We start from the raw sequence: 15,111 nt of genomic DNA on the forward strand, positions 1-15,111 counted from the left end.
GTAAATAAGAAAGTAAAAATGAAATACACTTTTTCTTATTTTGAGACTCTTTAAAAAATAATTGGCTGTTTAAAATAGATTGTTTCATAATAGTATATAATGAAATTCATAGGTGTTGGTGAAATAAAATGCATAACGGCAATAGCACAAAGGTTGATGGGTGGTAGCGTTGGAGGCAGTGGTGAAAGAAAGTTTACTGTACCTGAAGTGGTGTAATATTTCTAGGAGGTAGACTATGATAAGCTAAAGATAAATACTATAAATCTAAGATATAGATATGTATCTAAAGATACATACTATAGATATATACTATATACTATAAAGATATATACTATAAATTCTAGAGTAACTGCTAATGATATATATATTATAAGTCCTAAAGTAACTACTTAAAAAACAAAATAAAAAGTTATAGGAAATAAACCCACTAAGAAGATATGATGGACCCTTAAAAAATAATAATCCAGAAGAAATCAGGAAAAAGAAGCGAACAAAAACAAAGAAACAAGTAGAAAACTAATAGCAAAATTGTTCATTTAAACTCAGTTATGTTGATGATTACATTAAATGTAAATGGCCTAACCACCTCCAACCAAAAGGCAGAGATTGTATAAAAAAGCAACCCAACAATAAGCTATCTATAAAAAATTTCCTTTATAAAGATACAAATAGAGTAAAATAATGAAAAACCTATGAACCTAATATCAGAGATCCAAATTTTTTGAAGCAAAAATTGGTAGAACTCAAAAAAGAAACAGATAAAATTAATCTAAATTTTAGGTTTGGCAAATAGTCTAATGCCATTAACACAATAAAGAAGATATTATAAAATACATGCTTATGAATATTTTATAATTCATCCAGGTACCCCAAAGACTGTGAAATATACATCATTAGAGATAAAGAAAGAGATCCAGTGTGAATAAAAAGTGAAAAACTAGAATTATTTATGTTGCTCATTCATTTATTCATCTATATATTAATTAAAAAAATATTTACCATACTCTATTTTCTTCTGGGATAAAGTTTGCTGTCAAAAATCTAATGAAAATCTGATTTTACTTCCTTTATAAGTGATTTTGTCTTTTGGCTACATTACTGCAGACTTTTTGTCTTTCCATAAAGTATGATAATTTGATCATACTATGTCTCAGCAATAGCGATTGTAGGTTGATTTTTCTGAGTTTATAATATGCTTTTATACTATTTTATACTCTCTCTTTTTAAAAATATTTCAAAAAAATTTTTGAAATATGAATTTTAATTATTTTCTTCTGTTTTGTTTTTCTTCCATAAATATCTTCTATTTATGTGTCACTTTCAAGTATTTTAAAATTCTCTATTTCTTTTTATAATTTCCTCTTTATTTAAAAATTTTTCTCTTTTCATTTGTAATTCTTAAGGCATTATCTATTGCATGTATTCTCTCTGTGGTGTAAAAAAGACTACACTAGAAGTTTTAGTCCTTGTTTCCAAATCTATTTGTTATTTTATTTCTAATTCCTTCCTTAGTTCTATCATCACATCTCTAAGTGTTTCTAATTCTTATTTATGTTATTTTTCTTTCTTTTTTTTTTGTTTGTTTTTTTTCTTTTATTGTGGTAATATACAAATAACATAACATATATCATCTTAACCATTTTTTAATGTAGAGTCCAGTGGTATTAAATACATTCATAAAGTGCAACCATTACAATTGTCTTTCTCTGTAACTCTTTTTGTCTCGTACAACTGAAACACTGCACCCAATGAACAATAACTCCCCCTGGCTACCTCCCCAAGCTCCTGACAATCACTACTCTACTGTCTGCCTCTATAATTTTGATTGCTCTAAGTTATTGTATAGAAGTGGAATCATATCGTTTTTGTCTTATTGTGACTGACTTGTTTCATTAAGAATAATGCCTTCAAAGTTCATCCCTGTTGTGCCATATTGCAGAAATTCATTTCCTTTTAAGGCTGAATAATATTCCATTGCATGGATATACCACATTTTGCTTATCCATTCATCTGCTGATGGACACTTAAGTTGCTTATATATTTTAGTTATTGTGAATAATGCTGCTATGAACATGGGTGTACAAATACGTCTTCAAGACCCTGCTTTCAATTCTTTGGGGTATATACCCAGAAGTAGAATTGCTGGATCACATAGTAATTCTATTTCTAGCTTTTTGAGGAATAGCCGTACTGTTTTTCACAACATCTGTACCATTTTACATTCATACCGACAGTACACAGGGGTTCTAATTTCTCCACATCCTCGCCAACACTGACTGGTTATTTTGTTTTATTTTTTTATTTATTTTTATTTTTTTATTTTATTTTATTTTATTTTATTTTTTTTATTATTATACTTTGAGTTCTATGGTACATGTGCATAACGTGCAGGTTTGTTACATATGTATACTTGTGCCATGTTGGTGTGCTGCAACCATCAACTCGTCAGCACCCATGAACTCGTCATTTACATCAGGTATAACTCCCAATGCAATCCCTCCCCCCTCCCCCCTCCCCATGATAGGCCCCAGTGTGTGATGTTCCCCTTCCCAAGTCCAAGTGATCTCATTGTTCAGTTCCCACCTATGAGTGAGAACATGCGGTGTTTGGTTTTGTGTTCTTGTGATAGTTTGCTAAGAATGATGGTTTCTGTTATTTTTCATAATTCTATTTTTTCTATCATTTTAGCTCATCTTAAAATATTAGATGTCATTTTTATCTTTTTTGTTGGCATGTTTCTTTTTGACATGCTGTAGTTTTATTAGGAATATTATTCTACTCCTTATTTTCCCTTCCTTTCCTAGAATAACTTTGTACACAATTCAATTACAATGAATTTCTGTTGTTTATTTTTATGTAAAGTTAGTTTTCTGTAACTATAAGGATAGGGTTGGCCAGGATAGCTTTTATTGATTCACAACTTCAGAGTTTATTGTTCGTTCAACTATAAGGTGCTGTACTCTCAGAAACCTTCTGGCTCTTTTTCTCCCGTCAGCTATTATTTGAGGCTTTTTTTTTTTTTTTTTTTCTGTGTCCCTATTATCCCTGTCCTGTTTCTGTGGGCTTTTGTTCCAGAAGGGGCCCTTGGCTAGTTTGTTTCAAGAGTCCATAGACTCGGGCAAGATTTCCCTAAGAACTAGACTGTGCCTAAGACCCTTTCAATTTCTGCTACTTTTCTCAAAATTGTCCCACTGTGAGAATTCTAGTGGCTGCCTCTTGGAGATTTAGGATTCTTCTTGTCTCAGGTCCATCATAGGCCCAATTGTTTTCCTCTGCTTTCTTCAACACAGATGTTTATACTACAAGAATTTAGAACTGGAAAATGTTCAGCCCCAGCAGATCTTAATTTTGATTTGTAGGCAATTAAGTTTGCCTGATTTTGTCAGTCATGGATGTTTTCTGTGTTTTAAGTTATGCAAGCCTAGTCATAATGTCTGGGGGGTGTGTGTGTGTGTATGTATATAAAACACATATATATGCACAATAACAATACATATATATTGTTATTATGTATATACATGTGTTTTTATTTTTGGTGGATGTATTGGGGAGAGATTAAAAATCTATGCTGCTTGGCCAAGCATGGTGGCTCACACCAGTAATCCCTGCACTCTGGGAGACTGAGGTGGGAGAATGGATTGAGCTCAGGAGTTCGCGACCTGCCTGGGAAATATAGGGAAATCTGGTCTTTACAAAAAAATGTTTTAAAAAATTAGCTGGGCATGGTGGTGTGTGCCTGTGGTCCCAGCTACTCAGAAGACTGAGGAGGGAGGATTGGCTGAGACTGGAAGGTTAAGGCTGCAGTGTGCCATGATCAGGTCACTGCATTCCAGCCTGGGTGACAGGACAAGGAGTGATCCTGTCTCAAAAAAAAAAAAAAAAAGGTCCACAGGCGGTTCCAAGATGGCTGAATAGGAATAGCTCCAGTCCACAGCTCTCAGCATGAGCAATGCAGAAGACGGGTGATTTCTGCATTTCCAAATGAGGTACCAGTTCATCTCACTGGGGCTTGTCCGACAGTGGGTGCAGGACAGTGGGTGCAGCACACCAAGCATGAGCCGAAGCAGGGTGAGGCATTGCCTCACCTGGGAAGCACAAGGGGTGAGGGAATTCCCTTTCCTAGCCAAGCAAAGCAGTGACAGACAGCACCTGGAAAATCAGGTCACTCCCACCCTAATACTGCTCTTTTCCAATGGTCTTAGCAAAAGGTACACCAGGAGATTATATCCCGCGCCTGGCTCAGAGGGTTCCATGCCCACGGAGCCTCGCTCATTGCTTGCACAGCAGTCTGAGATCGAACTGCAAGGTGGCAGCGAGGCTGGGGGTGGGGCACCCACCATTGCTGAGGCTTGAGTAGGTAAACAAAGCAGCCAGGAAGCTCGAACTGGGTGAAGCCCACCGCAGCTCAAGGAGGCCTGCCTGCCTCTGTAGACTCCACCTCTGGGGGCAGAGCATAGCTGAACAAAAGACAGCAGAAACCTCTGCAGATTTAAATGTCCCTATCTGACAGCTTTGAAGAGAGTAGTAGTTCTCCCAGCACAGAGCTTGAGATCTGAGAACGGACAGGCTGCCTCCTCAAGTGGGTTCCTGACCCCCAAGTAGCCTAACTGAGAGGCACCCCTCAGTAGGGGCAGATTAACACTTCACGTGGCTGGGTACCCCTCTGAGATGAAACTTCCAGAGTAACTATCAGGCAGCAACATTTTCTGTTCAGCAATATTCGCTATTCTGCTGCCTCCGCTGCTGATACCCAGCCAAACAGGGTTTGGAGTGGACCTCCAGCAAAGTCCAACAGACCTGCAGCTGAAGGTCCTGACCGTTAGAAGGAAAACTAACAAACAGAAAGGATATCCACACCAAAACCCCATCTGTACATCACCATCATCAAAGACCGAAGGTAGATAAAACCACAAAGATGGGGAGAAAACAGAGCAGAAAAGCTGAAAATTCTAAAAATCAGAGCACCTCTCCTCCTCCAAAGGAATGCAGCTCGTCACCAGCACCAGAACCAAGCTGGACAGAGAATGACTTTGATGAGTTGAGAGAAGAAGGCTTCAGACAATCAATCTTCTCCAAGCTAAAGGAGGAAGCCTGAACTCCATGGCAAAGAAGTTAAAAGCCTTGAAGAAAGATTAGACGAATGACTAACTAGAATAACCAATGCAGAGAAGTCTTTAAAGGACCTGATGGTGATGAAAACCATGGCACGAGAACTATGTGACGAATGCATAAGCTTCAGTAGCCAATTCAATCAACTGGAAGAAAGGGTATCAGAGATGGAAGATCAAATGAATGAAATGAAGAGAGAAGAGAAGTTTAGAGAAAAAAGACGAAAAAGAAATGAACAAAACCTCCAAGAAATATGGGACTCTGTGAAAAGACCAAATCTACATCTGATTGGTGTACCTGAAAGTGATGGGGAGAATGGAACCAAGTTGGAAAACACTCTGCAGGATATTATCCAGGAGAACTTCCCCAACCTAGTAGGGCAGGCCAACTTTCAAATTTAGGAAATACAGAGAATGCCACAAAGATACTCCTCGAGAAGAGCAACTCCAAGACACATAATTGTCAGATTCACCAAAGTTGAAATGAAGGAAAATATGTTAAGGGCAGCCAGAGAGAAAGGTTGGGTTACCCACAAAGGGAAGCCCATCAGACTAAGAGCGGACCTCTTGGCAGAAACTCTCCAAGCCAGAAGAGAGTGGGGGCCAATATTCAACATTCTTAAAGAAAAGAATTTTCAACCCAGAATTTCATATCCAGCCAAACTAAGTTTCATAAGTGAAGGAGAAATAAAATCCTTTACAGACAAGCAAATGCTGAGAGATTTTGTCACCACCAGGCCTGCCCTACAAGAGCTCCTGAAGGAAGCACTAAACATGGAAAGGAACAACTGTACCAGTCACTGCAAAAACATGCCAAATTGTAAAGACCATCAATGCTAGGAAGACACTGCATCAACTAATGAGCAAAATAACCAGCTAACATCATAATGTCGGGATCAAATTCACACATAACAATATTAACCTTAAATTTAAATGGGCTAAATGGTCCAATTAAAAGACAGAGACTGGCAAATTGGATAAAGAGTCAAGACCCATTAGTGTACTGTATTCAGGAAACTCATCTCGCTTGCAGAGACACACATAGGCTCAAAATAAAGGGATGGAGGAAGATCTACCAAGCAAATGGAAAACAGAAAGACAGGGGTTGCAATCTAGTCTCTGATAAAACAGACTTTAAACCAACAAAGATCAAAAGAGAGAAAGAAGGCCATTACATAATGGTAAAGGGATCAATTCAACAAGAAGAGCTAACTATCCTAAATATATATGCACCCAATACAGGAGCACCCAGATTCTTAAAGCAAGTCCTTAGATACCTACAAAGAGACTTAGACTCCCACACAATAATAATGGGGACTTTAACACCCCACTGTCAACATTAGACAGATCAACGAGACAGAAAGTTAACAAGGATATCCAGGAATTGAACTCAGGTCTGCACCAAGTGGACCTAATTGACATCTACAGAACTCTCCACCCCAAATCAACAGAATATACATTCTTCTCAGCACCACACTACACTTTTTCCAAAATTGACGACATAGTTGGAAGTAAAGCACTCCTCAGCAAATGTAAAAGAACAGAAATTTTAACCAACTGTCTCTCAGACCACAGTGCAATCAAACTAGAACTCAGAATTAAGAAACTCACTCAAAACCACTCAACCACACAGAAACTGAACAACCTGCTGCTGAATGACTACTGGGTAAATAATGAAATGAAGGCAGAAATAAAGATGTTCTTTGAAACCAACAAGAACAAAGACACAACATACCAGAATCTCTGGGACACATTTAAAGCAGTGTTTAGAGGGAAATTTATAGCACTAAATGCCCACATGAGAAAGCAGGAAAGATCTAAAATTGACACCCTAACATCACAATTAAAAGAACTAGAGAAGCAAGAACAAACACGTTCAAAAGCTAACAGAAAGCAAGAAATAACTAAGATCAGAGTAGAACTGAAGGAGATAGAGACACAAAAAACCCTTCAAAAAAATCAATGAATCCAAAAGCCAATGTTTTGAAAAGATCAACAAAATTGATAGACCGCTAGCAAAGACTAACAAAGAAGAAAGGAGAGAAGAATCAAATGGATGCAATAAAAAGTGATAAAGGGGATATCACCACCGATCCCACAGAAATACAAACTACCATCAGAGAATACTCTAAACACCTCTACGCAAATAAAATAGAAAATCTAGAAGAAATGGATAAATTCCTAGACACATACACCCTCCCAAGACTATTCCAGGAAGAAGTTGAATCCCTAAGTAGACCAATAACAGGCTCTGAAATTGAGGCAATAATTAATGGCCTACCAGCCAAAAAAAGTCCAAGACCAGACAGATTCACAGCCGAATTCTACCAGAGGTACAAGGAGGAGCTGGTACCATTCCTTCTGAAACTATTCCAATCAATAGAAAAAGAGGGAATCCTCCCTAACTCATTTTATGAGGCCAGCATCATCCTGATACCAAAGTCCGGCAGAGACACACATAAAAAAGAGAATTTTAGACCAATATCCCTGATGAACATCGATGCAAAAATCCTCAGTAAAATACTGGCAAACTGAATCCAGCAACACATCAAAAAGCTTATCCAACATGATCAAGTAGGCTTCATACCTGGGATGCAAGGCTGGTTCAACATATGCAAATCAACAAACATAATCCAACATATAAACAGAACCAAAGACAAAAACCACATGATTATCTCAGTAGATGCAGAAAAGGACTTTGACGAAATTCAACAGCCTTCATGCTAAAAACTCTCAATAAATTAGATATTGATGGGACATATCTCAAAATAATAAGAGCTATTTATGAAAAACCCACCGCCAATATCATACTGAATAGGCAAAAACTGGAAGCATTCCCTTTGAAAACTGACACAAGACAGGGATGCCCTCTCTCACCACTCCTATTCAACATAGTGTTGGAAGTTCTAGCCAGGGCAATCAGGCAGAGGAAAGAAATAAATGATATTCAATTAGGAAAAGAGGAAGTCAAGTTGTCCTGTTTGCAGATGATATGATTGTATATCTGCAAAACCCCATTGTCTCAGCCCAAAATCTCCTTAAGCTGATAAGCAACTTCAGCAAAATCTCAGGATACAAAAATCAATGTGTGAAAATCACAAGCATTCTTATACACCAATAAAAGACAAACGGAGAGCCAAATCATGAGTGAACTCCCATTCACAATTGCTTCAAAGAGAATAAAATACCTAGGAATCAAACTTACAAGGGATGTGAAGGACCTTTTCAAGAAGAACTACAAACCACTGCTCAACAAAATAAAAGAAGACACAAACAAATGGAAGAACATTCCATGCTCATGGATAGGAAGAATCAATATCATGAAAACGGCCATACTGCCCAAGGTAATGTATAGATTCAATGCTATCCCCATCAAGCTACCAATGACTTTCTTCACAGAATTGGAAAAAACTACTTTAAAGTTCACATGGAACCAAAAAAGAGCCTGCATTGCCAAGTCAATCCTAAGCCAAAAGAACAAAGCTGGAGGCATCACGCTACCTGACTTCAAGCTATACTACAAGGCTACAGTAACCAAAACAGCATGGTACTGGTACCAAAACAGAGATATAGACCAATGGAACAGAACAGAGCCCTCAGAAATAATACCACACATCTACAACTATCTGATCTTTGACAAACCTGACAAATACAAGAAATGGGGAGAGGATTCCCTATTTAACAAATGGTACTGGGAAAACTGGCTAGCCATATGTAGAAAGCTGAAAGTGGATCCCTTCCTTACACCTTACACAAAAATTAATTCAAGGTGGATTAAAGACTTAAATGTTAGACCTAAAACCATAAAAACCCTAGAAGAATACCTAGGCAATACCATTCAAGACATAGGCATGGGCAAGGACTTCATGTCTAAAACACCAAAAGCAATGGCAACAAAAGCCAAAATTGACAAATGGGATCTAATTAAACTAAAGAGTCTCTGCACAGCAAAATAAATTATCATCAGAGTGAACAGACAACCTACAGAATGGGAGAAAATTTGTGCAATCTACCTATCTGACAAAGGGCTAATATCCAGAATCTACAAAGAACTCAAACAAATTTACAAGAAAAAAACAACCCCATCAACAAGTGGGAGAAGGATATGAACAGACACTTCTCAAAAGAAGACATTGATGCAGCCAACAGACACGTGAAAAAATGCTCATCATCACTGGCCATCAGAGAAATGCAAATCAAAACCACAACGAGATACCATCTCACACCAGTTAGAATGGCGATCATTAAAAAGTCAGGAAACAACAGGTGCTGGAGAGGATGTGGAGAAATAGGAACATTTTTTTTTTAAATTTATTTATTATTATTATACTTTAAGTTGTAGGGTACATGTGCATAACGTGCAGGTTTGTTACATATGTATACTTGTGCCATGTTGGTGTGCTGCACCCATCAACTCGTCATTTACATCAGGTATAACTCCCAATGCAATCCCTCCCCCCTCCCCCCTCCCCATAATAGGCCCCGGTGTGTGATGTTCCCCTTCCTGAGTCCAAGTGATCTCATTGTTCAGTTCCCACCTATGAGTGAGAACATGCGGTGTTTGGTTTTCTGTTCTTGCGATAGTTTGCTAAGAATGATGGTTTCCAGCTGCATCCATGTCCCTACAAAGGACACAAACTCATCCTTTTTGATGGCTGCATAGTATTCCATGGTGTATATGTGCCACATTTTCTTAATCCAATCTGTCACTGATGGACATTTGGGTTGATTCCAAGTCTTTGCTATTGTGAATAGTGCTGCAATAAACATACGTATGCATGTGTCTTTATAGCAGCATAATTTATAATCCTTTGGGTATATACCCAGTAATGAGACGGCTGGGTCATATGGTACATCTAGTTCTAGATCCTTGAGAAATCGCCATACTGTTTTCCATAATGGTTGAACTAGTTTACAATCCCACCAACAGTGTAAAAGTGTTCCTATTTCTCCACATCCTCTCCAGTACTTGTTGTTTCCTGACTTTTTAATGATTGCCATTCTAACTGGTGGGAGATGGTATCTCATTGTGGTTTTGATTTGCATTTCTCTGATGGCCAGTGATGATGAGCATTTTTTCATGTGTCTGTTGGCTGTATGAATGTCTTCTTTTGAGAAATGTCTGTTCATATCCTTTGCCCACTTTTTGATGGGGTTGTTTGTTTTTTTCTTGTAAATTTGTTTGAGTTCTTTGTAGGTTCTGGATATTAGCCCTTTGTCAGATGAGTAGATTGCAAAAATTTTCTCCCATTCTGTAGGTTGCCTGTTCACTCTGATGGTAGTTTCTTTTGCTGTGCAGAAGCTCTTTAGTTTAATGAGATCCCATTTGTCAATTTTGGCTTTTGCTGCCGTTGCTTTTGGTGTTTTAGACATGAAGTCTTTGCCCATGCCTATGTCCTGAATGGTACTACCTAGGTTTTCCTCTAGGATTTTTATGGTATTAGGTCTAACATTTAAGTCTCTAATCCATCTTGAATTAATTTTCGTATAAGGAGTAAGGAAAGGATCCAGTTTCAGCTTTCTACTTATGGCTAGCCAATTTTCCCAGCACCATTTATTAAATAGGGAATCCTTTCCCCATTTCTTGTTTCTCTCAGGTTTGTCAAAGATCAGATGGCTGTAGATGTGTGGTATTATTTCTGGGGACTCTGTTCTGTTCCATTGGTCTATATCTCTGTTTTGGTACCAGTACCATGCTGTTTTGGTTACTGTAGCCTTGTAGTATAGTTTGAAGTCAGGTAGCGTGATGCCTCCAGCTTTGTTCTTTTGACTTAGGATTGTCTTGGAGATGTGGGTTCTTTTTTGGTTCCATATGAACTTTAAAGCAGTTTTTTCCAATTCTGTGAAGAAACTCATTGGTAGTTTGATGGGGATGACATTGAATCTATAAATTACCTTGGGCAGTATGGCCATTTTCACGATATTGATTCTTCCTATCCATGAGCATGGTATGTTCTTCCATTTGTTTGTGTCCTCTTTGATTTCACTGAGCAGTGGTTTGTAGTTCTCCTTGAAGAGGTCCTTTACATCCCTTGTAAGTTGGATTCCTAGGTATTTTATTCTCTTTGAAGCAATTGTGAATGGAAGTTCATTCCTGATTTGGCTCTGTGTTTGTCTGTTACTGGTGTATAAGAATGCTTGTGATTTTTGCACATTAATTTTGTATCCTGAGACTTTGCTGAAGTTGCTTATCAGCTTAAGGAGATTTTGGGCTGAGACAATGGGGTTTTCTAAATATACAATCATGTCATCTGCAAACAGGGACAGTTTGACTTCTTCTTTTCCTAACTGAATACCCTTGATTTCTTTCTCTTGCCTAATTGCCCTAGCTAGAACTTCCAACACTATGTTGAATAGGAGTGGTGAGAGAGGGCATCCCTGTCTTGTGCCAGTTTTCAAAGGGAATTTTTCCAGTTTTTGCCCATTCAGTATGATATTGGCTGTGGGTTTGTCATAAATAGCTCTTATTATTTTGAGGTATGTTCCATCAATACTGAATTTATTGAGCGTTTTTAGCATGAAGGGCTGTTGAATTTTGTCAAAAGCCTTTTCTGCATCTATTAAGATAATCATGTGGTTCTTGTCTTTGGTTCTGTTTATATGCTGGATTATATTTATTGATTTGCGAATGTTGAACCAGCCTTGCATCCCAGGGATGAAGCCCACTTGATCATGGTGGATAAGCTTTTTGATGTGTTGCTGAATCCGGTTTGCCAGTATTTTATTGAGGATTTTTGCATCGATGTTCATCAGGGATATTGGTCTAAAATTCTCTTTTTTTGTTGTGTCTCTGCCGGACTTTGGTATCAGGATGATGTTGGCCTCATAAAATGAGTTAGGGAGGATTCCCTCTTTTTCTATTGATTGGAATAGTTTCAGAAGGAATGGTACCAACTCCTCCTTGTACCTCTGGTAGAATTCAGCTGTGAATCCATCTGGTCCTGGACTTTTTTTGGTTGGTAGGCTATTAATTATTGCCTCAATTTCAGAGCCTGCTATTGGTCTATTCAGGGATTCAACTTCTTCCTGGTTTAGTCTTGGAAGAGTGTAAGTGTCCAGGAAATTATCCATTTCTTCTAGATTTTCCAGTTTATTTGCGTAGAGGTGTTTATAGTATTCTCTGATGGTACTTTCTATTTCTGTGGGGTCGGTGGTGATATCCCCTTTATCATTTTTAATTGCGTCGATTTGATTCTTCTCTCTTTTCTTCTTTATTAGTCTTGCTAGTGGGCTGTCAATTTTGTTGATCTTTTCAAAAAACCAACTCCTGGATTTATTGATTTTTTGGAGAGTTTTTTGTGTCTCTATCTCCTTCAGTTCTGCTCTGATCTTAGTTATTTCTTGCCTTCTGCTAGCTTTCGAATGTGTTTGCTCTTGCTTCTCTAGTTCTTTTAATTGTGATGTTAGAGTGTCAATTTTAAATCTTTCCTGCTTTCTCTTGTGGGCATTTAGTGCTATAAATTTCCCTCTACACACTGCTTTAAATGTGTCTCAGAGATTCTGGTATGTTGTATCTTTGTTCTCATTGGTTTCAAAGAACATCTTTATTTCTGCCTTCATTTCGTTATGTACCCAGTAGTCATTCAGGAGCAGGTTGTTCAGTTTCCATGTAGTTGAGCGGTTTTGATTGAGTTTCTTAGTCCTGAGTTCTAGTTTGATTGCACTGTGGTCTGAGAGACAGTTTGTTATAATTTCTGTTCTTTTACATTTGCTGAGGAGTGCTTTACTTCCAATTACGTGGTCGATTTTGGAGTAAGTACAATGTGGTGCTGAGAAGAATGTATATTCTGTTGATTTGGGGTGGAGAGTTCTATAGATGTCTATTAGGTCTGCTTGCTGCAGAGATGAGTTCAATTCCTGGATATCCTTGTTAACTTTCTGTCTCGTTGATCTGTCTAATGTTGACAGTGGAGTGTTGAAGTCTCCCAGTATTATTGTGTGGGAGTCTAAGTCTCTTTGTAAGTCTCTAAGGACTTGCTTTATGAATCTGGGTGCTCCTGTATTGGGTGCATATATATTTAGGATAGTTAGCTCTTCCTGTTGAATTGATCCCTTTACCATTATGTAATGGCCTTCTTGGTCTCTTTTGATCTTTGATGGTTTAAAGTCTGTTTTATCAGAGACTAGTATTGCAACCCCCGCTTTTTTTTGTTCTCCATTTGCTTGGTAAATCTTCCTCCATTCCTTTATTTTGAGCCTATGTATGTCTCTGCGTGTGAGATGGGTCTCCTGCATACAGCAGACTGATGGGTCTTGACTCTTTATCCAGTTTGCCAGTCTGTGTCTTTTAATTGGAGCATTTAGTCCATTTACATTTAAGGTTAAGATTGTTATGTGTGAACTTGATCCTGCCATTATGATATTAACTGGTTATTTTGCTCGTTAGTTGATGCAGTTTCTTCCTAGCATCGATGGTCTTTACATTTTGGCATGTTTTTGCAATGGCTGGTACCAGTTGTTCCTTTCCATGTTTAGTGCTTCCTTCAGGGTCTCTTGTAAGGCAGGCCTAGTGGTGACAAAATCTCTAAGCATTTGCTTATCTGTAAAGGATTTTATTTCTCCTTCACTTATGAAACTTAGTTTGGCTGGATATGAAATTCTGGGTTGAAAATTCTTTTCTTTAAGAATGTTGAATATTGGCCCCCACTCTCTTCTGGCTTGGAGAGTTTCTGCCGAGAGATCTGCTGTTAGTCTGATGGGCTTCCCTTTGTGGGTAACCCGACCTTTCTCTCTGGCTGCCCTTAAGATTTTTTCCTTCATTTCAACTTTGGTGAATCTGGCAATTATGTGTCTTGGAGTTGCTCTTCTCGAGGAGTATCTTTGTGGCATTCTCTGTATTTCCTGGATTTGAATGTTGGCCTGCCCTACTAGGTTGGGGAAGTTCTCCTGGATGATATCCTGAAGAGTGTTTTCCAACTTGGTTCCATTTTCCCCCTCACTTTCAGGCACCCCAATCAGACGTAGATTTGGTCTTTTTACATAATCCCATACTTCTTGCAGGCTTTGTTCATTTCTTTTTCTTCTTTTTTCTTTTGGTTTCTCTTCTCGCTTCATTTCATTCATTTGATCCTCAATTGCAGATACTCTTTCTTCCAGTTGATCGAGTCGGTTACTGAAGCTTGTGCATTTGTCACGTATTTCTCGTGTCATGGTTTTCATCTCTTTCATTTCGTTTATGACCTTCTCTGCATTAATTACTCTAGCCATCAATTCTTCCACTTTTTTTTCAAGATTTTTAGTTTCTTTGCACTGGGTACATAATTCCTCCTTTAGCTCTGAGAAATTTGATGGACTGAAGCCTTCTTCTCTCATCTCGTCAAAGTCATTCTCCGTCCAGCTTTGATCCGTTGCTGGCGATGAGCTGCGCTCCTTTGCCGGGGGAGATGCGCTCTTATTTTTTGAATTTCCAGCTTTTCTGCCCTGCTTTTTCCCCATCTTTGTGGTTTTATCTGCCTCTGGTCTTTGATGATGGTGATGTACTGATGGGGTTTTGGTGTAGGTGTCCTTCCTGTTTGATAGTTTTCCTTCTAACAGTCAGGACCCTCAGCTGTAGGTCTGTTGGAGATTGCTTGAGGTCCACTCCAGACCCTGTTTGCCTGGGTATCAGCAGCAGAGGCTGCAGAAGATAGAATATTTCTGAACAGCGAGTGTACCTGTCTGATTCTTGCTTTGGAAGCTTCCTCTCAGGGGTGTACTCCACCCTGTGAGGTGTGGGGTGTCAGACTGCCCCTAGTGGGGGATGTCTCCCAGTTAGGCTACTCAGGGGTCAGGGACCCACTTGAGCAGGGAGTCTGTCCCTTCTCAGATCTCAACCTCCGTGTTGGGAGATCCACTGCTCTCTTCAAAGCTGTCAGACAGAGTCGTTTGCGTCTGCAGAGGTTTCGGCTGCGTTGTGTTATTGTTTACTGTGCCCTGTCCCCAGAGGTGGAGTCTACAGAGACAGGCAGGTTTCCTTGAGCTGCTGTGAGCTCCACCCAGTTCGAGCTTCCCAGCAGCTTTGTTT

The 15,111-nt window shown here is 38.7% G+C and overlaps 1 long non-coding RNA gene across 1 annotated transcript in view; it reads right to left on the minus strand.

Annotated features, from left to right (window-relative positions):
• Window positions 1-15,111, minus strand: part of LOC144340827 (uncharacterized) — a 54,218-nt gene that overhangs the window by 33,200 nt on the left and 5,907 nt on the right. The window lies entirely within an intron of this gene.

The sequence above is a fragment of the Macaca mulatta genome, chromosome 5 (genome assembly GCF_049350105.2).
Source record: "Macaca mulatta isolate MMU2019108-1 chromosome 5, T2T-MMU8v2.0, whole genome shotgun sequence".
Lineage (NCBI taxonomy): Eukaryota > Metazoa > Chordata > Mammalia > Primates > Cercopithecidae > Macaca > Macaca mulatta.